The sequence below is a fragment of the Mustela erminea genome, chromosome 10 (assembly GCF_009829155.1).
Source record: "Mustela erminea isolate mMusErm1 chromosome 10, mMusErm1.Pri, whole genome shotgun sequence".
In the NCBI taxonomy this organism is placed as follows: domain Eukaryota; kingdom Metazoa; phylum Chordata; class Mammalia; order Carnivora; family Mustelidae; genus Mustela; species Mustela erminea.
Window position 1 is genome coordinate 104,374,666 of NC_045623.1, and position 27,264 is coordinate 104,401,929.

General features: G+C 44.5%; 2 long non-coding RNA genes across 5 annotated transcripts; one reads left to right on the top strand and one right to left on the bottom strand.

Moving 5' to 3' along the window:
* Positions 1-210: 210 nt before the first annotated feature.
* Positions 211-27,018, bottom strand: LOC116600758. Of its 3 annotated transcripts, none has more exons than XR_004289798.1 (3): positions 26,847-27,018; positions 3,471-3,554; positions 211-2,539 (listed from the first exon to the last, which is right to left on the bottom strand). It is a non-coding gene; the product is annotated as an uncharacterized LOC116600758 (long non-coding RNA). The 3 variants fall into 3 exon arrangements; XR_004289796.1 differs by lacking the exon at positions 26,847-27,018 and adding an exon at positions 22,198-22,667; XR_004289797.1 differs by lacking the exon at positions 26,847-27,018 and adding an exon at positions 10,905-11,083.
* On the top strand, positions 24,924-27,028 carry LOC116600761. Of its 2 annotated transcripts, XR_004289801.1 has the most exons (4): positions 24,924-25,051; positions 25,988-26,165; positions 26,302-26,677; positions 26,992-27,028. It is a non-coding gene; the product is annotated as an uncharacterized LOC116600761 (long non-coding RNA). The 2 variants fall into 2 exon arrangements; XR_004289800.1 differs by lacking the exon at positions 26,992-27,028 and having other exon boundaries at positions 26,302-26,843.
* Positions 27,029-27,264: the final 236 nt, after the last annotated feature.

A 27,264-nucleotide genomic window follows, 5' to 3' on the forward strand; every position in this document is an offset into this window, starting at 1 on the left:
TGTGTTGGGGGACAGGGGGCAGGGGAGCTCTGTACTTTCTACTCAGTGTTACTGCGAACCTAAAACTGTTCTAAAGTAAAAATAAATTCTATTTTTTAAAGTAGTATCATAAGGGCATGTATTGCATGGAGCACTGGGTGTGGTGCATAAACAATGAATCTTGGAACACTGAAAAAAAACCTAAAAATTAAATAAATAAATAGATGAATAAATAAATAAAGTTGTCATAAGTTCTTCTGACAGGCTGAATATTTGATTAATGTTTCATAATTATTTTCACCTTTGTGACCGTTACTAGATTAGATTCTCGAATCCCGTAAGGTTTCAAGTATGACTTTTAAGGATCCCCCTTAAGCTTTAATAAGCTTGGCCATTTGACAGGAAAATAACTTAGATTTAGTTGTATTCTTTTAGAAATGAAGCACTTTGAGGACTCGGTCAAGTCCCTGGGATGTGAGTCAGCTATTAAACTAATTATGATCTTAAGGAAAAAGCATCCCTTTTACTACTCACTCATTTGCCTTCCCTGCTGAGTGTATAAGATTAGCATTACATGTGTTCTCGGGTTGCCTCTCCTAGGAGTCCAGTGGAACTTGGTAAATAATATCAGAACTGAGTCATTTATGGTTGAATGACACAGAATGAAAAATAAATGACTTTCAGGCAGTTCCTGTTGCCTAATATGGACTAAGAAGCAGACAGTTTAAGTAAAGCGCCCCACCTGTGACCCACTTGAACCTTTCCCTATAAGGATATTGATCGGATTTCCTGATCAAAAGAAGGAATCCAGAAACGCAGTATATGATCTCTCTGGGCCTGAAAGCAGCCACTTTTCTCTTCCCAAAGGCCTCATCAGTATAAATATGCCACATTTATGTCTTAACTAGCTGAAGGTATTTTGTCTTGTTTTTACAGTTAAAGCTGCCATTCCATCCTAGTGAAAGGTCATAGGGCCCAGCAGTGGTCCAGGTGGCTCAAGTTTACTGCACTGGAAAGAAGAAACAAGATAGCTCAAAAGAGACTTCCTGTGTAGAACTTAGAAAACCAGGACTGGTATTTCTATAGCGTCTGTTTGTTTCTTTGTTGTTTTTTTTTTTTTTTTTCCAATGCAACCTCCATTCTGCAGGGACCCAGAAGCCCAGAGCAGCGACATCTCACACAATTTACACCACTAGTCCCCAGCCTCTTACCTGGCAATAAAGTTGATGTTGGCATATAACATCCTCTTTCTCTGCGAGGTAGTAGACATGAGGCTACCTTGATAGCTTTCAGATAACTGAATCAAACTTCAGAAAACCATAAGGAAAAGGGAGCCCTTCTCTCTAAGGAAGTGACAGCAGATTCGTAAAATGAATGATTCATCAACTGCTTTCAAGTTGCAAAACTGATTATGAATCACCAAAGAAAAACTTCAAGTCTCACCAAATCTGAGTTTTCTTTTAAGAATCAACAAATGTATTCTCTGCTCTTCATGAACATATCCTTATTCATCGACCTGAAATAACCTCCTGGGGAAGCTAAAATAGGTCAAACTTGTACAACACGCTCCTTAGAAATATTTGTTTAAAAACCTTGATTTGGCTCTGAATTTCTTTCGAATGAATCATAAGAGTCTGGATGATAAAAGGAATTATGTTTAGAGACACGTATTTGAAACAGGCACTGGATAAGAATATAGGAATTTCTTTTGGTAGGAATCTGTGGGTTTCTGAACCCTTCTCCAGAAGGGCTGTTCCCTTGAAAAAAGACTCTGGTTGAATAACAACCTGATCAAAGAGGAAGTGGCCTTGACAATCTTGACTACCAGTGAAGAGGGGAAATGTTCAAAAGTGGAGATCTACGGGTGGTTCTTTATATAAAAACCATTCATAATAGGTGAAATTCTCTCCAGATCAGAATCCATACTGCACCATTTAAGAATCTACCTTATGCTGTTTCAGAACTGCACATTAATGGATGACCCAAGAATGCTCCCAAGAAATGATGAATAATGTCCACTCGAATATTTTAATCATTAACTTTAGAGAAACCTTAGACTTACGTCCAGTGACAGGAGCAGGTGCAGGAGGATGGTGGTTGGAAAAGATGTCATCTTTCTAGATGCTTCTTTCTAGATGCTTTCTAGATGCATTTTTCTAGAAGCTTCGAGATAGGGAAGGTAGATAAAAGTAGTATTTGAGTGCTGGGAATTTCTTCTCGTGTTTATATAAGGGCAGTTTTGCTATCGGCATTTAGGAAATTGAAATATAAATAGACAATAAAATTTTATCTAGACCATGTAAACATTATGGGTTTTACAATTTGGCCTGAAAATCTCCTAAGATTTGCTTGCTGGATTTCCATGTGATAACCTCGTTGAACATTAAACCCCAAAATGGATAGGGTGGGTAGGTGACAAGAGATTCTGAAACCAAACAGCCCAGCGCTCTGAGGTCTGTTTATCAAGAGGATTTTTAATTCTGTTCACTTCAGGGTATAGGTACTTTGTTTCCATAGGCCCAGATGAGTCCGTTTCTGGTGTCTTTTCTCGTGGGGCAGCCTTGGTAGGGTAGAAGAGAGGAGAATTTACAACCTGAGCACCTAGGCTTCAGTCCCCAGTCTACCACTCACTAGTATGAAGCTGGGGAAGTTACTCAACCTGTTGGAGCCTCAGTGTCCTCATCTCTAAAATGGGGCTGATAAAACGGCCTCATATAGTTGCTGTGGTCCCCGAATTTTGTAAGATATTCAACCGCATGTTGTGGGCACCCCATGAAGGTTCAGCCTGAATAAATCTTAAAGCTCATGGGAGTCCTTCTTTTATGTTTGTAGTATTTCCTGGTTAAAAGTATTTTAAGTATCACAGTTTTGGGAGCTAGGGGTAGGAGGGATACTTTCAGTGTCATTATCAAGTAAAGATACTGGTTTCCAAGACTGCGTTTGTGAAGGCTGCATCGCACACCTACAGAGGATTCTAAGTTCTGTCCTGCAAATCCCTCTGACGACCTTAGAAATTACTCTATATCAATACACATATTTATCATAGCAAAGAGCAGAAACTCTCTTTTGTGCTGAAAACAATCTTCTAACCATAGCCAAGACTCAACAAACACGTGTTGAGATGAGTGTATGCAGGGATTTGAAGGGATTCCAGTGTTTTCTTCTCCAGTTCACTGCCCTGTGGAAAGCATCCCTGGTGCTGGGCCACAGGACCAGCCACCAGCCTCTCCTGATTTATAGCCTTTTCCTGTGAACTGCTTCTCTCAAAGCTAAAAGCAGGATATTACACTCCTATTTGTTTTACTTTTCTCCCCTCACCGGGCATTTAAATCAACTTGGATTAAGAAACCAAAATGTCCACCATGCTTTTTGATCTTTGGTGCAAGGGGAATGGGGGAAAAGATTCTCACTAGCTACGGACACCGTGCCCTGCTCTCCCCTCCAGCGGATAGTGCGGGAAGCGAGGTCCCATCTCAGTGAGGAATACAGACCCGCCCACTCTTGGGGAACCAATGCGTCTCTCTCCAAGTCCTTGGTGGCTCTCACGAGAGTGTGGCATCCAAACTCTTGGGTTCCTTTAAGAGAGAGAGAGAGAAAAAAAGAAAGTCATTAAATCTCTGCCAAGACTTAAAAAGTGAAGTCGTTGAAGTGACTTCATGTTTGAAATAAAGAGGCAGTTCATGGGGTGGAGTTAATGAGGGCAGAGGTGAGTCATGGAGTCCTGAGTTGTGCATATAATTACAGCTCATTTAGAAATAAGCACGTATGTACATGACCTTTATTCTCCACCAAAGCTGCACAAACGTCCGCTTCCATGCTGACACAGACAACCAATGGAAATAAATTCAAACAGCAGGAGCCCGACATCTGATCACGTTCCAGGAGATTAGATGGTGCTGAGCGGATGAGGCATTGAGAAATACCACGCGTCCATTAATCACACACCTTCAGAGGTCAAGGTGCCCAACTGACGACGGCTGGTCTCCGCGACTCTGCGGGCTTGGGTTGATAATCGTCCTCCAGACTGACACGGCACCTTGGACTTCCCTATTCCGTGCCACAGTCTTCCAGGTTTCCGTGAAACCAGCCCTTTGGAGGAATCTTTGCCTCCCTTCCCTTCCATAGTCCCGGATCTTGGGATTCCTTTTCATGATTCCCGGTCCCTGGTCCTCAAGTCGTCTTAGTCTTTCCCCCGTAAGGTCTCATTCTTGCCCGTCTCTCTTGTTGCTTCCTGTTCCCGCTGATCCTCTCCCCTCCCCTCTAACTCCCCCCGCCCTTCAGTTCATCCTCTCCCTCACTGCAGATCTGTGTCCCTAGAATGCCCTTTGCAAAGGTCCCAGCTCAGCTGGGACAGAGATCTTCCCTCCACTAGCTGCAAACATCTAACCTGACTTTCAAGTATAAAGTCTGGCCCAAGTCTACGTCCCCAGCGTTTTCTCCCAGAGCGCACCCCCCCACCCCTGTCCTAACTGGTGGCCACCCTTCTCTAACATACCCAGTGGGTTTCAGGTGGGGCACTTGGCCCCGTAATGTCCTCCTCTTGTCTCCCTTGTGCCCGTGAAGCCCTCGCTGGCAGGTGTACCCCCTCTGAGAAGCCTTATCCAGCCATCGCTTGGCTTTTTTATCTCCTCTATGTGGAGGCACCACGGCCCTCCTCACACTCACCCACCCCCAGTCATCCGCTCCTCCACAAAGCATTCCTGGTCTCTGAGCCAGAGGATTCTCCCCACTGTCACCTCTACAGCCCCCTCATGACTGCTCATGACCCATGACACATACTGCCTGGTTTTATAGTTCTTTCTCTGTTCGGTTATAAGCTCGTTGGTGACAGGCACCGTGTCTTACTCATCCTTTAAGACTCTGGAGCACCCAACACAGTATATTATCAAAAGATATCTGTTGAATGAATTAAGAAAGCATTTAAAGGATCTTATCAGAGCAACAGACACCTTGACCCTAATGGACAGAGGTCCTCTAGTCCTGTCTTCCAGGCGACATCTGAACTAACCCTCCTGTATCTTTACGGAAGATCTACCGGAGTCTGCCTTGTTTTCATCAAGAGTTGTGCCAACTTATTGGGGATTGCAGAGTTTTGTTTGAAAATTAATATGTAATGAAGAAAATAAGTATCTCGTACCTCTATATACCTACGATGAGCCATGGCATCTCTGCTACAGGTCAACCCTGCCAGCCTTTTGAATACACGGCTTAAAACCACACATTATTCAAGTCAAAGGCACCAGCAGAGTATGAATAAGGTAGAGAGGTGATGGGGCCCTGGTGCCAGATCCCGGGCCCGGGAGGCGATTCACCTTAACACGCACCCTCTCGGTCCCACATCCTGCTCAGGAACCGTCCCTTTTTAAAAAGCAGCATTGCAAAATCCTGGCCCGAAAACATCAAAAGGTCCTGAAGTTAAATGTCATTCTCCACACCACTCACCTCCTTCCGGCTTCACACCAGTCACTCCCCTTCGCCCACAGTTTTTCCTGTCCATGAGCCTTTTCGGGGCTAAAATGCCATGTGTTTCCTATAATAGCGACACTAATAGGTCACCACCGTGGTTCTGGGTCATGCCTATTTCAAAGACACTCCGAGTGTTTTATGACTGTCACACTATTAACATGTTATTAATTGACAAAATAATTCCATAAAGTAATTAACAATTACGCTCCCCACAGAGGAAACTAAAGCTCAAGATTTACGTAACCAACCCTAGGATATTACAAGGTCAAAGTCAGGACCCGAACTAGAAACAAGGCCTCCTAATTCGTTGCTATACTTGGAAGGTTGTGCTTCCTTATCTATACCCCATGTGTTCTCTAAAAGATACAAGAAACCAGGAGCAGGGCATTAAAAAAAAAAAATGCTATCTTCTAAAAATAACATCACACATTTAGTCCCCAACTGCTCAGTTATGCGAACGAATGCTCTGCTCTCTTATTTTTCCTTGTCTGGGGAGACCTAGCCTGTCTTTAAACACTGAAAATGGGCTTTCCCTTCTTCACGAGAGTTTCTGTGCTACAGTCCCTGGTTTAACAGAGCCTCTCAACCGCCCTTTCTGCTTTGGGTGTGGGGACGCCATTGAGGTCAGTTTTCTTCTCAGTTCAAAACCTTCCAACGATTTCCCCATCCTTCAGAGTAAAAGCCGAAGTCCTTCCTCTGAGGTCTTTCATGACGTGGCCCCTGTTCCCTCTCTAACCTCATTCTTCACTCCTCTCCCCCTCATTCACTACATTCCAACCATGCCCTCCTGTTCCTCAGACACACTCCTGCCTCAGGGCCTTTGCACATGCTCTTCCCTTTGCCTGGAACACGCTTCCCCAGATGACTCAGATACCATTGAGGGCTTTACACAAATATCACCTCCCCAGCAACGCCTTCCCTGGCTACCCAATCTATCATTGCAGCCTCTCTTCTTCCTCTACCTCAGCAGGTTCAAGATCTGCCTTTGCCCAACTTTTTCCCCCTTCATCCTTGACATTATCCAACATATTTTACTCATGGGTCTTGTTTGTTGTCGTTAACCAGTAGGGCAGCCTGGTGGACACAGTTGGGACGGAAACACATGTCTTTGTGTGAGGGATATTGTGTGCGATGGTGACTAAGGCTGTTCTAATTGGCTGGCTTGCCTGCGTATGCTACTGTGAAACGCTAGGACAAAGTCACTGGTGGTTTGAATTACTTTAAAACTCAGAATACTATTAATTTCCGGTGAACAATTCCAAGAAACATGGTACTTGGGGAAGAATTAAGATGTTTTCGGAGCAGCACAAAGGGCTGCCTGCTGTGAATCTAGGGGAAAAAGACCATCCTGCTGAAGTCATTTTCCTGTTTAGCAAACCACAGTGGGCAGTTCGGGGGATATTTTGAGATTTACTGTACTCTGATTCATTCAAAATGAGATTCCACATGATAATTTGTTTCTTTAAAGTGTTTTGGAAGAAAGTCGTTTCCATTCCAGTTCATATTTTTGTTTTAAAAATAAAAAAGCATTTATCATGTCTAAGCCTAGAAGTTACTGAATTTATACCAAAAAGTTTTTTTACAGGTTACTCAGTAAGACTTTAAAAAGAGAGTGAGAGAGAGAGATTTTGGTTTTTAGTATTTATTTATTTTTTATTTGTGGGAGTGCGTGAGAGAGATTTTTTTTTTCAAAGATTTTATTTATTTGACAGAGAAAGAGAGAGAGAGAGAGAGCACAAGTAGGCAGAGAAGCAGACAGAAGAGGGAGAAGCAGGCTCCCCACTGAGCAGGAAACCCGATGCAGGACTTGATCCCAGGACCCTGGGATCATGACCTGAGCAGAAGGCAGACGCCCAACCCACTGAGCCACCCAGGCACCCCTAGAGAGATTTTAAATAGACGCATCTTTTCAACTAAATTAGCGTTCGTCGAGCGCCTTCCAAGGTGTGTCCTGAAGCAAATGACTGAGCCACACTTTGCCTTATTTTGTGCATGAGAAGGGGTGAAGGGTTCCTGTGGCCTTTTGTAAATGCTGACCGCAGGTGCCCCCTCCACCCGTCTCACTGTGGGGTGGAGGCATGGAGGCCTGTGTCGTGCTCGGTGGCCCGGGTCGGCGAGGTGCCCTGCTCCCACCTGTGTGTCAGGGGCTGCTGCCAGAGGTGAGACGCACTTCCTGATGCCAGCCCCCCTTCGGCAGCAGCGCTCCGGGCCTGCGGGAGCCCCCACTGTCTTCTCACATATTCCCTGATCCTCTCCATGACCCTGAGCCCACACGACAGCTGCAAAAACCACGGTCAGCTTCTCTCCAAGGACTACTGGTTTTGAAGATTGCTGCATTTCTCATATGATTTGGACAAACAAATGGGATGATGATTGGGGTTCTTCATAGGAAATCCCCTCTCTGATAGTGTCCCAGTGTTCCTTGAATGCCCGAAAACACCCACAGCCAGGCCTCTGTCTTCTTCATGCCTGTGTTCTCAAGCATCTAATGCAATAACTTGCATGTAATAAATATTCAATAAATAGGTACTGAATTAAGGATTTTGTGGGATGAATTTTTCAATATTAAATGTCTTTTTTTTTTAAATGTTAAAAGTCTTAAAGGACATTTCTCTGTCTATACGGAAAGCCTCTACTTGTGTTTTAACACTGAGCTTTTGAATGAAAATCACTATGTGAGGCACCTGGGTGGCTCGATCGGTTGAGCATCTGACTTCGGCTCAGGTCATGATTCCAGGATCCTGGGATCGAGCCCTGCACTGGGCTCCCTGGGCTCCCACAGGTGGGAGCAGGGCACCTCACTGACCCGGGCCACCGAGCACGACACAGGCCTCCATGCCTCCACCCCACAGTGAGACGGGTGGAGGGGGCACCTGCAGTCAGCATTTACAAATACAGCATTTACAAAATACAAAAAAGTATTTTGCCCAGCAGGGAGCCTGCTTCTCCCTCTCCCTCTGCCTTTCCCCTTGCTCTCTTTCTCAAATAAATAAATAAATAAAATCTTTAAAAAGAAAGGAAAAGAAAAGCACTATGCATATATGCACAAGGCAATGTGTTTAAAGTTAAATTATTTAAAATAATTTAAAATATATGAAGCACGGCACTGCAACACAACACCAAGAGATTCTGAACCATCAGATGGAGAAAGTCTCACTCCCTAGAAAGGGAACGCCTTCCCCGTTCATCCTGTGTACACTGGTATGTTTACAGCTGTGTGTTAATGCAGTAGAAGGAGTGAACTAGGGATCCACACCAAGACATGGATGTATTCCAAAGACAGGCCAAGTGAAAGAAGCTTCACACAAGAGTACACATTGTATAATTTCATGTATACAGAGTGTATAACAGGCCAAAGCAATCAATGGCAGAAAAAAGAAAGAGGATACCGGCTGTCTCAGAGCTAGAGCAGGAAGTAGCTGGGAAGGACAATGGAACCTTACGAGGTCATGGGAACCCCCTCACGTTTTCTTAGGGATTTGCCTCACTCAAGTGTACACGTTTGTGAAAATGTATCCGGTGGTACACTTGAGATTCATGAATTTTACAGCATGTGACTTTTACCTTAAAAGAAATAAAAAGGGGGGAAATGCCTATAAATTGGAGCTTAGCTAATGACAGGTATGCCGAAGTGTTTAGGGTGAACACATACTGACAGCCGCCACTTACTGTGAAATGCATCATAAATAAGATGGATTCACAAAAGAGAGAAAAGGAGCAGTTTGTGAATCTACTACTGTGTGCAAAAGAAGTGTAGGAAGGATAATCCAGACACAAACGAGATCGATCCCCTGCAAGGAGTAGATGGGAATGTGGAGGGAAGAATAGGGGAAAGGCAACACTTCGTGGCTGGACATTCTGTATTACTCCAACTTCAGAATCACAGCAATGTTGGTCCCCCACACATCAAAAAAGTAAGTATAAATATTTTGAAGCAACCAAGATGTGGAAGAAATCCAAAGCAGAACACAAGCAATAACAAGTGAACTTGACTGTATTACAAATGAATAACACAACTGTGAAGAGGGTAGGGAAGAAAGGGACTAAGCTAAACAACTTTTGGCTACAAACCATAGAGCTAAAGACAAAAAGGCTAGTGTACAAATATTGGGCTCTGGTTAGCAAATTTGTCTCTCTGGCAGGGACTATGAATTAGCAATTCTGAAACTACTTGATGTGTGTATGGGGATTGGACAAATAAGTTAATACACTGTGGATAATGAGAACCATGTTTTCCCCTGCAGAGCTACAAGTTGGTCTATTATATGTGAATAAGAATCTGTAAATATATATGTACACACATCTACTCACACACACAGATGGATAAATATAGAAATACAGGTGGTACACATTAATAACACACACACTTATCTGCATCCATGGGGAGGGTGATGGGACTCCCATAGCCTTAAGCACACTTAGTGCCCAGATCTTGGTTTCTAAGCACCATTCTCTCATAAAACAACCCAGGGCTCCTCAAAAAAAATAGGGAAAATACAAAATAAACCTTCAACATCTTATGTTGCCAGAAAGTAAGAAAGTGCTCCAAAAATGTCAGAACAGGTCAAAAGGATGCTGAAATTCAACTAAAGGGAGCTTCCAATGACCCAACGGACAATTGGAGTAACAAAATAAATTGAGATAATACTGGATTATACCCCAAAGTGAAAGAATGATCCTTGACTCCATCTTGATATAAATAAATAATGGAACAGATAGAAAGATGAATTAGATAAATAAATATATATATAAATAAGAGGGGACACCTTTTCCTTAAGGTATAATCCCAGCCAATCAATGTAGAAAGAATGAGGGACATAGGAAATCACCATTAGAGAGCATAGGCAAAACCCCTCCAATGCCTGTTAAAATCAGTAGGTGAAATTTAAGGAGAAGCCGAATATTTGTGTAGTCTTGAAATATCTCCTCCAAAACACTTATTATTTACAAAGTGAAAAATCATAAATTTATAGTGGAAAAGACTGGCATACAACCCCTTAACCAAGGGATGAAAGATGTATCTGTGACAATTATATAGAGTGCCAAAATGCCTACCCCCACCATGTGATAAACAGAGAAGGGTATAATCTCATTTCTGTGGTCTTCTTGCAAAAAAATGCATAGTCTTAATTTAATCACAGGAAAACTTCAGAGAAACCCAAATCGGAAGGACCTTCAACAAAGTAAGTGGCTAGTACACATCAAAAGGGTCAAGGGTAAGATAAACAAAGACAGAGCGGCTTTCATTGATCATAGGCTAAGGACACACAGCAACTACATGGAGGGTGAGGTCCAGGATTGCATTCTGCACCAGAGAAAGGACCTTCATGGGAAAACTGAGGCACTTTGAATAAGTTCTGTAGATTCGTTTAATAGTATTGTAGTATTTTTTCCCCAAGTTTTTATGTAAATTCCGGTCAGAAAAACAATTTTTTAAATTAAAAAAAAAAAAAACTCACGGGGCACCTCTGTGGTGCAGTCAGTTAAGTATCCAACTCTTGGTTTCAGCTCAGGTCATGATCTCAAGACCATGGGATTGAGCCCCACTTCCAGCGCCAAGGTCGGTATGGAGTCTTCTTGACCCTCTACCTCCTCTCTTTCTTCTTCTTCTCTTTCTCTCTCTCAAATAAATAAATAAAATCCTTAAAAAATAAAAAATCACTATTAAAAGGTTTAAAAAATAGTGTCATAATGTTAATTTTGTGTTGATTAATTCTAATATTGATTTGGTCATTGTATTATGGTTTTGTAACATGATAATCTTAGGGGAAGGTGATGAAGGGTATTTGGGAACTGTATGTATTATTCATGGAACTTTTCTGGAAATCTAAAATTATTTGAACATTTCAAAAACTAAAAAGATACGATGGATGAATGGATGGATATATGGTTGTATAGTAAATGCATATATGAAAATGACAACTGTAGACACTGACCGACGGGTACAAGGGTGTTCACTCTACAGTTCTTTCAACATTTCTGCATGTGGGAAGCTTTTAAAAATAAAACGATGGACACATCCCTTTTTTTATAAAGTTTTCAAAATTTTAATTCCAGTGTAATGTACAGTGTTCTATCAGTTTCAGATGTACGATATAGTGTTTCCACAATTCTATACATTACTCAGTGCTCATCATTACAAGTGCAGTCTTTAATCCCCATCCCCTATGTCCCTCATCCCCCCCACCCAGAAACACCCAATTTTTAATAAACATGGCTTAACTTTGATCCTTTGATAAGTAATAACTTACTTATTCCTAATTGAACATCAAGGGTTTTGTGACCAGTGATTTGAGGTCAGTGGAGTGGAATAAAATAACTCTGATCAGGATGACACAGGAGAACCTCGTTCTGGAGTTAGCATTCAGAACAATGTCATCCAAACAACAAAGGATCAAGTAAACAATAGCAAGAGAAGAATACTCAGACCTTAAAAGTGAAAATGAAATCATCAATGAGAAGACCACCTTTGTTTTCAGACGCATGGTGTCCTCTTGTTCTGGAAGTCCCTGAGTAGAGACAGCTGTCTCCGTGACAGGCCCATCTCTGTGAGCATGATTGACCTTATCAAGCCACTGATTAGGAGAGGGCAGAGGTGGTGGACCCAGCGAAGCTAGGGCTGGTGTAAGTTGGTACAGTTGCCTTATTTAATATTCCCTCATTGCTAAATAAACTGATCGAGTGAATCAGCCCCACAGTAAAATGATGTAACAAGCAATAAATCCACACTGGTAACCTTTGGTGTTGTATATGAATGTACACACTGTAACCCACATATTTATCACTGAACGCGGGAACCGGTGGAATTGTAATGAAACACACACATGCTCCTTGGAGACTGAGATCAGGAGATGATGAGGGGAAAACATGATCTTCATGCTCTCAAGATTCATAGATCAGGAAATGTCCTATGAGATAATTCAGAAAGCTTCTGGTTCCCAGTATAGAACAGGAAACGCCAAAGGTTCGATTCAGCCCTAGGAGGATAGACATTTAGGGAAAATTCCAAAACCTAGTTCTCCTGGGAACTCAGAAAGGAATCGACTGAGAAGGGGGGAGAGACTGTCGGCTGCTAAACTTATCTGGTTCTACCAGCGAATTGTGAGCTGTGAGCACTTGAAACCTTGTAACACAGAAGCCCGTTTCAGAGCCACTGTGCAACTGAAAAGCACTTTCCCAGCGGTGAATGGTGTCCTTGGAACTCATGTGGTATAAAACCTGGGTATGTCAGCCTAGAACCAAGAGACTATATGCATAGAGAAGGAAATGTGCTCCATTATCATGACCCTTTGGGGGTACACATCGAGTCCTAGGAAGGGAATAACCCCAAATAATTATCATGTTTTGAAATAATAGCTAATATTCATCAAACACAACAAAGTGCTATGCTCAACAATTAGATGTATTAACTCTCATAGGAAGAGGAAGTTCTTCCCAGAGTGCTAACTGAACCTGGGCAGGACGCAGAGCTGACCTAGTGTTTACTGGCAATTCCAAGAGACAGAATAATGACCATTGAGTACAACCAGCCTTTGAGCCTCCTCCACAGGTTTGGGGGTGGGAGGGAAGGGCTGTGTACACTAAAGGCTTGCCAAGGGTTGAATCAAAAATTGAAATTATCCCAGCTGCATTTATTTCAAGATTGCCAAGCAGGCCCACTGCTGTAGCCGGTTCTGCACTGCTCATTTCTAATCCAACATGGCGCCTTCATACCACGCACCTCCCTCTGACCTTCAGAGAAGATACATCTTAGAGTGAAAAGCCATTTTTGTGACAAAGCTGTGCTCATGGACCCAGGAAAAGACTACGAGTCCCCACAAATGCATAGATCCACTCAGAGATTCTGCAACAAAGATCCGTTGTGTTGAAAAGAGTCCAACTTTCCCACAACTGTATCAAAAAAAGGTGGGGGGGGATGCACATTAATCCTTCATAATTTTTTTAGAAGTCAACTGAAAACTCTAATTCTCTTTCTGAGCTAGGACATTAACTAAGCACATTTGTTTGGAGACATGAGACACATGACTTCTCACTGCATCTGTTTTAGTACACTGAAAATCAGCGTTGATTTTTAAAGATGGATGGAGTCCACTGGTGTCCCTACAGCTGGACTTAATTGGTAGTAGGAAACACAAATGAACGTGCCTTTGGAAATTCAGACTTGTGCGGCTGTCTCGTCTGTAACACAATGATCCAGTTCTCCTGAGGAATAACTCGACTGTCTGGGATATGAGCTCTTCCTCGCTGTACCACACCCACCCACCCAACCCCAATCCCAATCCCAGCTGTTGGAACAAACCACCTCATGGATTTGGAGGAAAAAAGAATTTCTTAGTACAGCTCAAGAGAGCCACTTTCGACATATTAAAATTCCCTGACTCTGTTTCCAATGATAAAACCCAAGGACTGATTTGGTGATAGAAGGATCGGGCAGTGTTTGTACACATACGCAGATGGCGACCAGGTCCCCTCTGTGAACCATCTCGGAACTTCTTGCTGTTCATCCTCCGCAGCCCAGGACTACCTTATTATTTGGGAGGCTGCAGCCTCACCCCAAAACACATACAAGCCCCCTTTTGTGGATCAAGTCTTCAAGCCTCAATTTGCCTCCTTTCTACCTGTAACCACACCTGCAAATTCACCAGCCCTGTCTTCTCAATCTAGAGAGCAGTATTTCTGATTTGAAGACCAGTATCTCCTCCACTGGTTAGTATTTCTTCAAGTTCTCTCTCTCCTCTGCTCTTTCTCTTTGCCTACAAATGAGCTTCAGTGTTCAGCCCCTAAAGAAAAACTTAACCTTTTGCCGGTCCTTCCTAAGTCTCGGTGTTCTGTCTCCTGCCTTCTGGGGCTGTGTGAGCTCCTGCATGATTCCTCAATCCCTCCTCTTCTCTTCGCCTTCTTTGCCAGGAAGCTGGTCCAAGCTACCATCGTTTCTCCCCTGGATTCCTCTACGTTATTTCAAAATACAAAACTGTGTTTGACCCTCCACAAGTTGGCAGCTTCCTCAATGTTCTTAAACTCAGATCTTTATTGTCATTTAAAAGACCCAGCACGGCCTGCTATCACTGGCCTTTCTCTTTCTACACTTTGCTTTAACTTCCCTCATTGCCTAGAATGTTCTGCCCTCTGCTCCCTTGCCCAGCCATTTCACTCCTGGTCTCTCTTGGGAGCTGATCAGGTCTGAGCTCAATGATCATGTCCTCAGGGGTCCTTCTTGGACCCCAGATTGGGTTTCAGTGCTGGGCACCATGTTTTTTCCCATCAAAGCCCTGACCCAGTTTGTGATGATACACTTACTTTGTGTCGTTATTTGATTAGTGCCTATCTCTCCCAAGAGACCCTAAGATCCATGAGAACCAAAGCCCATGTCACCTTGCTCACGTCTACAGTGAATGTCACGAGTTCCAGCCCTTCTCAGGAACACAGTAAATATTCACTCTTGTCAAATGTTAACCTTCCAGAAAGAGAAAGCCAGACTTACTCCCTCTTCCTGAATCCCGTTCTCCACTTATCACAATGTGCTTTCCATTCACACGGCTCTCGGGAAAGTCACCAGTGACTTCCCAGCAGGCTATTGAACCTGTTCTTTTAATCCTATCTGACTTTAAGATACCATTGAACCTTGCGGCCCACACTCCCACGCGTTCCATTGCCTTCCACATCCTCCTGACTTCCGGGATAGATTTCTGCCTTCCTAATCTCTTTGGCCTCTTTCTGTGGCTCCTCTCTGCTAACTCTTTCAATGCTGATTTCTCCTCAGGGCTCTGACCTTCTTGGACTCATCTTCCCCTTCTGCGCGATTTCTTAACCTTTGGATACCTCTAAGAACCTGACCAAAGTTACAGACACACTCCATCCCAGCATGCCGGGCGGAAACTCACAGAAAATATTGCTCACTGTTTCTGGTGGCTATAGAGCCTTAAACTTCAATCACTGGACTCACCATGGACCCCAGCTAAGAACCCCCTTCCAGGGATGCCTCAGTCGTTAGGTGTCGCCTTCAGCTCAGGTCATGATCCCAGGATCCTGGGATCGAGCCCCACATGGGGCTTCTTGCTCAGCAGGGAGCCTGCTTCTCCCTCTGCCTCTGCCTCCCCTCTGCTTGTGCTCGCTCTCACTCTCTCTCTCTCTGACAAATACATAAAATAAAATCTTAAAAAAAAAAAAAAAGAAAGGACCCCATTCTACCTGCTCTCCCCGGGCACTGTCCCCTCACTTCTAACTACCATCTTTGCAGCTAAATCTCTTTCCAGCTCTGACTTCTTTTGAGCTCGAGCCCTGATTCCAAATGGCAATTTCCAGCTCTTCCTTGAGGGCCAACACAGAAACTCACTTATTTTCCCAAACCTGCTGTTTCTTCCTGCTTTCCCTGTCTCCAGCAGTTGCCCCCAGCTAGGTATCTTTCTGGTTTTACAGAATTCCCTTTCTTCATCTGTGGCCTCTCTCTCTAAAGTCATCCAGGGGACCAGGAAAAACTGAAAAGAGAACCAAAAAAGAGAGAGAAACTTTCATTTTCCCATTCCAGTTTTCCAATAGTTTTGCTAAATGCATTCAACCTCTTTCCTGAAAACCACCCAATTCCAGAGGAAACTAATTAAAAATAAAACATAAAGAAAGGAACTACGAACTCCTCCAAACACACCCCGCCTGCCCCCCCAACACCACCAAGAATATAACACACGCACTAACACAAATGAAGAGCATGTCCCCAGCACGAAATGGGGAGAGAAAGACAGGCTCGTGCGTGGGCACATCCACCCACCTCTGGAGGGCCCTGCTCTTAGAGCTGGCCACACTAACACCCCATCCAGAACAACGTCTTGGCTGGCCTCCTCCCTGACCCCATATTTCATCAACCTAACACTCAGCTCCGCTGTAGCTCATTCCTCAACCTGGCATCTGTCTCCGCTCTGTTTTGACTTTGCAAGCCCTTCCTCAAGGCCCAGAACAAATGACTCATATATGGGCAGTATGTCACCGCACCCCCCCAACCCCCCTCATCTCAAGCTGTGCCCAAGCTCTGCCTTTCCACAAAGCCTTCCCCCATTCAATTATGTCAGCAAACACTGACTCGGCAGGCGTTGTGTATAAAGTGCTGTGTACCACGTGAGGGCCAGAATGTACTAGAATAAGGGAGGAGATACTCGGCAGAACAATTTCTGCAAAACAATGGTAATGGAAAATAAAATGGGAGGCTGGAAGACACAGGCTTTGGGGTATAGACTGACCCCAAAAATACTCTCACCTTCTCTGTAATGGCATCTTATTTGCACTCCCTGGCGAATCTAGGATTCTCACACTTTAATCTGTAGCCCTAGCTGACTTGGAGGCTTTCTGAGGGCAGGTGCCTACTCTCCCTGTCTCTAGTGAAGCCTCGAGAACTGGCCTCCGGGTAGGGGAGCAGTATACCAGACAGCAGAAGAGATGCAGCAAGAGATCATCCTGTTTAAGAAACGAGTTCCTATAAAGCTGGCTCACTTCACACTGATCGTAATTATAGCAAAGACTAACCAAATTTAAAACTAAGCATAAATTTATTCTTCAAGACAGTGGTCACTTATGTACCAGAGCACATGTGTGGAATTTTTTTTTTTTTTTTAAGATTTTAAAGAAAGAGAGAAAGTACACAAGCAAGTGGCAGGGCAGAGGGAGAGGGAGAAGCAGACTCCTTGCTAAGCAGGGAACCTGAAGTGGGGCTTGATCCCAGGATTCTGGGGTCACAGCCTGAGCCAAAGCCAGACACCCAACCGACTGAGCCACCCAGGCACTCCTCATGCGGTGGGATGTTGAATGATGACTGGCGTCCTAGCCATCCTAAGTTGAGTTGAGACTTCAAGATGACCTCCAAGATCTTAGAGTAGCAATGGAGAAATACAATTTAGGAGAAATGAGTAACAGTAGCCATGCATCTAAACCCCAGCTTTGCTATTTCACTAAGGTGAGAGCTTCGGCCAACGGCACGGTTTCGGGGGTCAGGCCAAGCAGCTGCCGAGCTGCATCCGCCACGGTCTGTGTCCAGCTGTTACAGTAGGTGGTTTGCTCCCGCCTGTGAGTCACCCGTGAGGGAAGCTGCAGTTCTGGACCAGTACTGTAGGTGCTAAGATCCGGTCTTTGCTTTTAGACCGTGGGAGCAAAGACTAATAAGGAAAATACACCAAAACAGCTGGGAAACCAATTCCCTTCTGACTGCAGAAGAAATCGCTCCTGCCAAGGCATTTTCTGTCCTCGAGACAGGGGAGGTCTTCGAAGGATGTGTGATTTTTTTGGTCCGTCAAGTTCATTTCTTTTGCCTTTCCCCCAGCCTCACGTATCCCTCTTTGTCCCATGCTTAAAATGATACTAAGCTTCAACTCTGTTTTATAACATGAAGGATGGCAAACCTGTATCATTGGAGAAGCAGCTCAAAAAAAAAAAAAACTTTTATTTCTTTTCTCCTTTCAAACACTGCATATTCAGCGACTTTGAGATTCTGGATATGGGCTATGTGAGGGTTTGTTTGCTTACTTGGGGGCACCATTTTACCTCATCCTACCAAGACAATTCCATAACTTCATGCAGTCTTGTCTGTACAATGCGATTTTTTTTGTACAATGCAATTTTTAAAAAGATTTAGTTACCTTATTTATTTGCAAAAGAGACAGAGAGTGAGCGCAGGAGGGAGAGGGCCAGAGGAAAGAGCAGAATCCCCGCTGACGAAGGCGGGGGTGGGGGAGGGGTGTCTCTCTGTCTCAGGACCCTGAGATCATGACCTGAGCCAAAAGCAGATGCTTAACCCACTTAATCGACTTGAACCACCCCGGCGCCCCTAAGAGAATGTAAATTAATCACCCCCTCTCTTGGCTTCAAAAGCATGTGAACAGCTTCATCAGAAATCAGTTCTCTTGAAAAACAACTCAGATTCCAGCGAAGACCCAAACAATCAGACTAAACCCGCTGCTGGAAGAATGTATCCATCTTAGGAACTATGGTTTCTCACTCAATGCTTAGAATTAAAAGTAATTTTTTGACCAGGCGATATTTTCTTTAAGTTCACTCAGTGATAAATCCATTTTTCTGGATACAAATATCTAGCAACATAGCTTAATTTTTAATATTTTTAAGATTTTCTTTATTTGACAGAGAGGGACACGGCAAGAGAAGGAACACAGCAGAGGAGTGGGAGAGGGAGAAACAGGCTTCTCACTGAGCAGAGAGCCCGATGTGGGGTTCAATCCCAGGACCCTGGGATCATGACCTGAGCCAAAGGCAGACACTTAACGACTGAGCCACCCAGGTGCCCCAACATAGCTTAATTTTAAAAAAGATTTTATTTATTTGAGAGATAGAGAGAAAATCTTAAACAGACTATGCACTGAGCACAGAGCCCAACTCAGGGCTTGATCCCATGACCCCGAGATCATAACCTGAGCTGAAACCAAGAGTCAGATGCTTCACTGATGAGACACCCACATGCCCCACAATATATTCTACTTGACTAACATTCATTTTCATGGCATACACAGTCTTTTAGTATCTTTTTTAAAAGATTTCATTTATTTATTATTTGAGAGAGTGAGAGGTTGAGAGAATGGATAGGGGGAGGGGCAGAGAGAGAAGCAGACGCCCTGCAGAGCATGAGTCTGACGCAGGACTCGATCCCAGGACCCCAGGATCATGACCTGAGCTGAAGGTGGACGCCTCACCGACTGAGCCACCCAGGCACCTTCCCAGTCTTTTAGTTTCAAGAACATTTCCTCCGACCTGCCTCTTCCTGCCAGGTGTTGGCTATCAACACCAAGAATTGGGGCATCCTGTGTAAAGAGTACTATTCTTGGGGAGAGTATATAAACCTCTCTAGCTGAGGAGAAGGTCACAAACTAGTTATGTATAAACACAGTAACGAATACACTTTGGACTCTCTGCATCCGGTCAGATCTGATCCACGAGTAGCTTCTCAGCCGCAGCCTAGCCCTTCAGGCTTCTTGGCCTGGAGTATGTTAAAAGGACCCCCAGGAGCTCATGCAAAGGGTAGTTTAAAGTTGCCGAAGGGAAAATACAAAATGAGTAAGAGCACACTTGTCCCAGAATCACTTCCTGGGCAACCTCAGCCAGCTGGGACCCTGCTAGGAAAGACAGGAGAAGGGAGAGGGAAAGGAAAAGGTCTTTCGACGGTACGAACAAAGGGACAAAGCAGGGGCACTGAATCATCTCGGGGAGCAGCGGACGCAAGGAAAACAAGCGGGAAAGGCAGATGAGCCAGGGCCGCGGCAAAAACTCCAGCACGCTAGAGTCCTTGCACACCTGTCGGTTATGGACTTGAAGAGCCACCAGCACACAGCAGGCCTTCAGCGTGCATGATGGATAGCTGCTTGTTGTGTGATGACCCAAGGACCTCGGTCCTTAGAGAAATCGTACTTCGTGTGATTTGGCTCAGGCCTGGCGAGACGTAGAGGGAAGTTTTACATTTTTTTTTTTTTTACCAACAAGCTGACTATAAAAATAAGTTTATTTATATAATGAAGCAAACCTCAGGTGTGGACAGCAGTTCTGATGGTTCTAAAACAGAATCCGGGGGCGCCTGGGTGGATCAGTTGGTTGGGCGACTGCCTTTGGCTCAGGTCGTGATCCCAGAGTCCTGGGATCGAGTCCCGCATCCGGCTCCCAGCTCTGCCAGGAGTCTGCTTCTCCCTCGCATGTTCTCTCTCTCACTCTCTCTCTCTAATATAAATAAATAAAATCTTTAAAAATAAAATAAACAGAATCTGGGTTGACATCCATTCCAAGAGAAATGGAATCCTGGTGTGCCCCGCCCCCACCCCAGGAAAGGGCCGGGTGTAGAATCCTGTACAAGAGGGCGATGTTAGTCCCCTTCCTTTGGGGACATTGCATGAGATTTCTTTACTCCCATGTACAGATTAAAGAAAATTGCCCTCTTAGATTCATTTCGTTAGAACTCAAACACATGCTGGCGAACTAATACATGTCTCAAGTATGAGACATACTTGAGATATACTTGTCTCAAGTATGAGGCAGAGGTCCTCCTCTGTCCCCTGAAACCTCTACCAGCCACCTGCCTGTCCTCTTCCTGGCGGCTCTATCCTCTGGTTACCCAGGCCGGAGCCCGGGGCAGCCTCCTGGGCTCCCTGCTTCCCCTCACGTCCCACACTCAGCCCATCAGAAAATCCTCTTGGCCCTTCCTTCAAAACAGATCTAGACTCCAGCCATTTCTCACCACCCCCACTAATAGCTACTAAGTCAAGTCACCACTCTCCTTCCGCCTGGGTTTTTGCAAAGCTTAACTAGCCTCCTGGCTTCCCGCCTTGCCTCCCTCGAGCCAATTATCTATACAGAGGTTAGAGGGATCCTTTTAAAAATTAAGTCAGATTTCCTCCACCTCCTCTGCTGAGACCCCCTTTGCCTGCGGAGTAAAGTTCAAAGTCCTCTCTCCTTCCCCACCCCGCTCCTGCTACACCCCAGCTTGCTGCGCTCCTGGCCTCCAGGCCTCCGAGCTGTTCTTGGAAACACCCGCTCAGGCTTTCCCTCTGCCTGAGATGTTCTCCCCAAATATCCCTCCAGCTCACTCCCTCACTTCCTGCAGACTTTGGCTCAAATGCCACCTCCGTGAAGCTTCCCTAGTAACCTACTAACAACTGCAACATGCCCACCACCTCATCCAGCATGCCCTACCCTCCTCTTCTGCTTTCTTGTTCTCCATCATCTAACGTGCTATGGATTTTACTTCCTTTATTATCAGTTTCTCCCTCCCAGGCTGTAAATCCCATGATGGCAAGGACCTATGGCAATGGATTCGCTGCTGTGTCCCCTGCCCCCAGAACCGTGCCGAGCACAGAGTAGGGGATCAACATCTGAACAAATGAGTATAATCATAGGAAAGCCAACAGTGTATCTTTGGCCAGGTGGCACTACCCTTTCTAGTAAAATGAACATATAACAAGCACGTTCCTACGTGAGGCGCAGGGACAGAGGAAGAACTGGGCACAGAGATGACCAGGAAGAATGTCCCAAGGATGCTTGTTCCAGTCTCGGGGCTTGGGAAAGGCCCAGCCCCAAGAAGAGACAGTAACAGTGAGACCCGAGCGACAGTTACTGGCCAGGCAATAGGAGAAGAGAATATTCCAGGCCGAGGGAAGGGTAGAACTAGATCTGAGTTTGAGAGAACTGAGTCCAGCTGGCTGGAGGAACTCAAAGAGAGGACAGCGGCAGAGAGAGAGAGGGAGAGGGGGAGGATACTGAAAAACAGCCCTGGGCGTCAGTAGGGATATGATCAGGTCCGCATCCACCGAACGTGCGGTCTGTGCCCCGAGAAGTGAGCTGGAGGCAGGCAGGAAGGGGTGCAAGGAGGTACGGCGAGGCCAGAGTGGACAGGAGCTTGCATGAGGCTACATGAGAAGTGTGTCCTACGAGTGAAGGATGGGTTCCTATAAAACCATTAGCCTTATGCAGGTGGGCTGCTTCCCTCAATCCTCTGTGATTCAAAATCGTCCAACAACCTGAACCAACAGAAAGTCTGGAGTTGTAGATGAGCCAAGATTTAAAAAATCCTATTATTACAATTTCACCAATTATTTTAGAAGCATTGCCAAGCAGTGGAATGTTATCATTTTTCAAGAATTATCAAAACAAAACTTTTCAGAGCATTTGCCAGATTAAAGGTGCCCTTAACAAAGAACAACAAAAAAAAGGTTGCTTTAAGGACACCGCTGAAGAAGAAACTGCCTGAAGGTGTTTTAACACAATTTTACAAGTGAGGACATTGACACCGGGAGAGGGTCCGTCGCTCCCCCAGCTGAGAAGTGATCGCACACTTCTCAGCTATGTAGTGATAACATAGCTCAGCAGTCGTGGCACCAGGACTTAAACCTCGCCTTTTAGACCCCAAACCTGGTTTCAATCCACTGATGTTCCCATCCAGCACAAGTGTCCAGCAGAATCCTTTGAGGCGGGACCCCGTGTGATTGACTGTCTCATTCAGGACTTAGCTCACGAGTAACACTTCCACACTTGTCTACTCTGGGTACACAATGCCAGGTTCCGTGGATACAGCGATGGATAAGGCCAGGTCCCTAATCCATGGCTTCCTCAAGCTTGCAGTCTTGCGAACGGACAATGACAATGTTACCCTTTCCTGCCTGGTTCATGTTTTCCTTCCAAAATATTAATGCTTGGTGCTCTCAGAGAGCTTGAGCGTCTAAGGAATGTGCAGGATCTCTCCTGACTGCCACCCCATCCTAGGGAAGAGGGCCACGTGGCTGTTAGGATTCCCATTCTACGAGTGAGGCACGTGAGGACACAAGAGTTTCCGTGAAACGGCACGGAATGGAGCTGAGCCTAGAGCCCCAGGGTTAGATGTCCGGTCCGTAGCTCTTTCCACCAAATCACAAATTTCGCGTTTAGTTTACATTCCAACCTCTCTGCCCTTTCTCTTCTTCCTGCCAGCTGTCATCTCCGACCTGTGGCTTCCCTACACGAGCCGTCCGTGGATAATGAAGATGCAGGGGGCCCAGGAGCGGGCTGGAGGGACATTTCCAGAATAATGGGCAACGAATGAAAGTCCTCGCTCTAGATTCATGAAGAACTTTGCAGCATCTCTTTTGATGATGATTTTGCAGGAAAGGGAGAGATAACGGAGGACAAGAAGGAACCGTGCGATTTACTCCCTTTCATCAGGCCTGGAACGAAACAGACTCCTGAATTCCAGGAGTATGTGTTGGTTTTATTTAGCCAATTAGTCACAGGTTCGATGAAGCAACTTTTGGAAAAATGGCGCAAGAAGGAATCCTCGCGCAGACACTGGTCATCAGAGAAGCAGAAATGAATGTACTCCGAACGATGAAAAACAGGAAAACAAAACCACCGGAAATAAAGAAATGCAGGGTCAAGGTCGCTTTTAATAGAGCTAATCTCGAAATATGTGAGAAGGGAATCAAGGCTCTGAGCAAGGATCTGTAGAGTTAATCACCACCATGGGTGTCCCGTGGTGCCAGGCTCTGCAGGGTCTGTGACCACGGCTGTCACCGTGCATAACCTCAGGGAATCAGGGACGCCCTCTTGCCCTCTCCCGCTCTCGGCTTCATTGGGTAAATTCTGTTCAGGGTACTGGAGAGCCACCTCACTTTCCTATGCTAGAAAATTCTGGAATTCATTTAGCCAGATCTAATGCACTTTTTCTCTTGAACAAAGGAGCAGCCATTCCCAAGGCCCAGTCCAACCTGAAATACCAGATTTCCTAATGAGAAGTCAGCCCAGAGGCCCGTCCCAGCACCCTCCTGCCGTGTTTAACTCCTTCCTTCCCTCCCACAGATCCCCAAAATTTTACTTTCAAATATCATGAAAGTTATTTGAGATCTGTATATAGATATATAGATATATTCTTCGTGTTAACTAATTTTTGGCTATAAATTTGCATCAACATTCCTTTATATACACATAATGATTCCAAACAGCACCTAACAAGAAAACTGTGCGAGGTAATAAATAGTACCACCAATCATCACAAAGGTGTGTATCAATCTTTCTAATTCATATACATTTTTGGATAAAAAAGAGAATGAAAGTATCAGTTCTGATCATTTTTTAAACAATGTCACCAAGAGATCTTGAGTTGGTCCACAAACCATATGTGCCAGATGTCTCTTAAATTGTGTAAAGTCTCACTATTCTTAATTAAACTTTACACAATCTCATTCCAGACTGAGTTCCTTTGATCCCAATTGTTGGTATTCCTGTTGTCCTTTTTATTTTATTTTTATTTTTTTTAAAGTTCTTTTCTTTATTTATTTAATAGAGACACAGTGAAAGAGGGAACATAGGCAGGGCGAGTGGGAAAGGGAGAAGCAGGCTTCCCGCTGAACGAGAAGCCTGATGCGGGGCTCAATCCCAGGACCCTGGGATCATGACCTGAGCTGAAGGCAGATCCTCAAGGACTGAGCCACCCAGGCGCCCCTCCTGTTGTCCTTTTGAAAAGTCAGTGTTAGTGTTTGGATTCTGAAGTTTAAAAGTCTTTGGGATTCTTCTTAATCATGCTTAATACACGCAATGGCAATATTAGCAGGTTTTTGGATCTCTTGCATTTAATTTATGAAGATTTAAAAGGAATTTAGTGAATATGAAAAGTTTTGATTATTAAAACTCCTGTGACTGGAAAAATAATGGAATCTGAAGCATCAATCTTTTATTATTAAAGGAATGAAGAGGGACACCTGGATGGCTCAGTTGGTTAAGCCCCCAACTCTTGATTTCGGCTCAGGTCGTGATCTCAGGGAGAGGTGGAACTTGAGGCGTGGCATTCTGTGCTCAGCTCGGAGTCTGCTCGAGAGTCTCTCCCCACCGCACCCCTGCTTGAGCACACATATGGTCGCTCTCGCTCTCGCTCTAAAATAAAGAAATAAATCTTAAAAAAAAAAAAAGAAGAAGAAATGAGGGTGAAGTTTTCCTCCCTTAAACGAGCAAGGAACCTTCTTCCTTTGTCTTTTCTTTCCTTTGGCTAATGAAGGTAGGAAAAATTAAAACGACAAGATAAATACTCAGTGGTAGCAAAAGTGTGGAGGAAATGGACATCTCCAAGCACTGCAGGTAGGAGCACAACTGAATAAACACTGTTTGGAAGGTAAGCTGGCCACTAATACCCAAAGACCTAATTATTTCCTTTGACTCAATCATTTTACTTTGATCAACTTGTTCTAAGGAAATAATTAAAGACACGCAAGAGTTTTGGGGTAGGTAGAGGATGTTCATTTCAGCATCATTTGTAATGGTGAAAGATGGAGTCACCCATGGTGGACTGAGAAAGCACACGGCCGTTCCCTGAGTCACATGGTCGAGGAACAAACACCAGACGTCTTAACTTTCTATTCACGGTTCTGCTGCATGGTTAAAGAAACTCCAAATGAGGCACTTAATCTACCCACTTGATTCTTCAGAATCCGAGTAAATGAGCTGAGGAAATCGGAGATAAGTTACCAAACAGCCAAGGCTCTGACTAAGATTACTAAAACCCAAGAACTGCCCTAAACTTCTCAGCCCAGGAATAAGACACTCTTTTATTTCAAAAGATTTTCCTTTTTCTAAGAACTCTAACAACAAAAAGTGATACGTTGCAATGGATTTTTAACATGATCTGCTTAGTTATCTTACAAATAAACACAACAACAAGAATAAAATGTTTTTAAAGTATTTTCTGAAATAAAGTCTATGCAATTCACAGAAGAGCTTCTTCATGGAATGAGTAAAACACTCTGCTTGTCCCAGCCTGTGCTCCAAGCACTTGACATGCATTAATTCACTGAATCTCCACTACAGTCCCCAGAAGTAGGGGCTGCCACCATCCCTGTTTCACAGATGAGTAAACCGAAGTAGAGAGAGATTAAGTAATTCGCCCACATAACCCAACAAGGGTTAGAATTAGAATCCAGATCTAGGTGGTCAGGATTCAGAGCCCAAGGTCTCAACCACCATGTACCCTGGTATTAAAATACAATAATTAGATTAAAATGTATGGAACCCACATCAATATTGGAAACGCACTGGGATTTTTATTAAATAGAAGCAGAGGAGAGCAGGAAGAGATTGTCAGAAGGCTTGTGGAGAAGATGATGATGCCAAAACTGTCACAGAACCTGAGGACAGGAGGCAGGCCGTTGAAGAATTTTCTGGATCAAAGGGCAGACCTAATAGTCGCTGGCTTGTCCCGAAGCTAGAATACCAAGGGTGAGGAAGGCAAGGTGGGCAAGGATTATGAAGAAGGTTTCTGTGCTTCATCTTGTCTTTCTTTCTTTTAAATTATTTATTCAGTTATTTATACATCAACTTGACAAGTATTTGTTTTTGTTTTCAAGATTTTATTTATTTATTTGACAGAGACACCCCGGGATCATGACCTGAGCTGAAGGCAGACGCTTAACGAGGGAGCCCCCCAGGCAACCCCAGGTCTATAGTTTAAAAACGATTTTTGTTTTAAAGAACAGGGGTACTAGGCAGTGTTTTCATTCAGTGTGAGTTCATCTGTCCCTAAAGAATTCAAAGGGAATTTGATTATGGAAAGATGGCTGAGAAACTAGCTCTGTTGATATTTTGTTTCTTTTGAGGTGATCTGCTCCTTAAAAGGGAAGATGGGGTGATGGTGATTCAGGATGTTAATATAAAGATGGAAGATAGAAGGAAGAAAGTCAATTGCCCTTTCAGAACTCACGTAGTCCGCTGAAAAGTCATCTACCCAGCATGGTTCCTCTAAAATGTAGGTGTATGGGTTTAAGTAATTTTTCCTTACCCAATTATCTCTGTCACATCGCTGTTCCTTTAATCCCTCCCATCTAATTGGTGATCAAAGCCTGAATTCCATCTGCTAAATGAAGCTCTTAATCTGCGCCTTCCCCTCCAATCCAGCTGCCCTGCAGCTACTTTACCTCTTCTTCTCCACTTGGTCTTCCTTGACCCCAGGATCTTCCGTTCTCCGATCTGACTTTTGCCCTGCTGTCATGGCGGTGGCTCTTTTGAAAATATGTACCTGATCATATCACTCGACAATGGAGAATCCTTCATTTCTCACAGGAAGGAGGTGGGGGCGTGAGGGAGGAGCAGAAAAAGAAGAGGAAGAAGGAGAAAAAGACAAGGTTGAACACAGAGACAAAGAAGACAAAGACAAGATGACGTGATGCCTGGGTGGCTCAGTCGTTAAGCGTCTGCCTTCGGCTCAAGTCATGATCCCGCGGTCCCGGGAATCGATCCCCACGTCGGGGGGTCCCTGCTCAGCGGGAAGCCTGCTTCTCCCTCTCCCACTCCCCCTGCTTGTGTTCCCGCTCTCAACTGTCTCTCTCTCTCTCT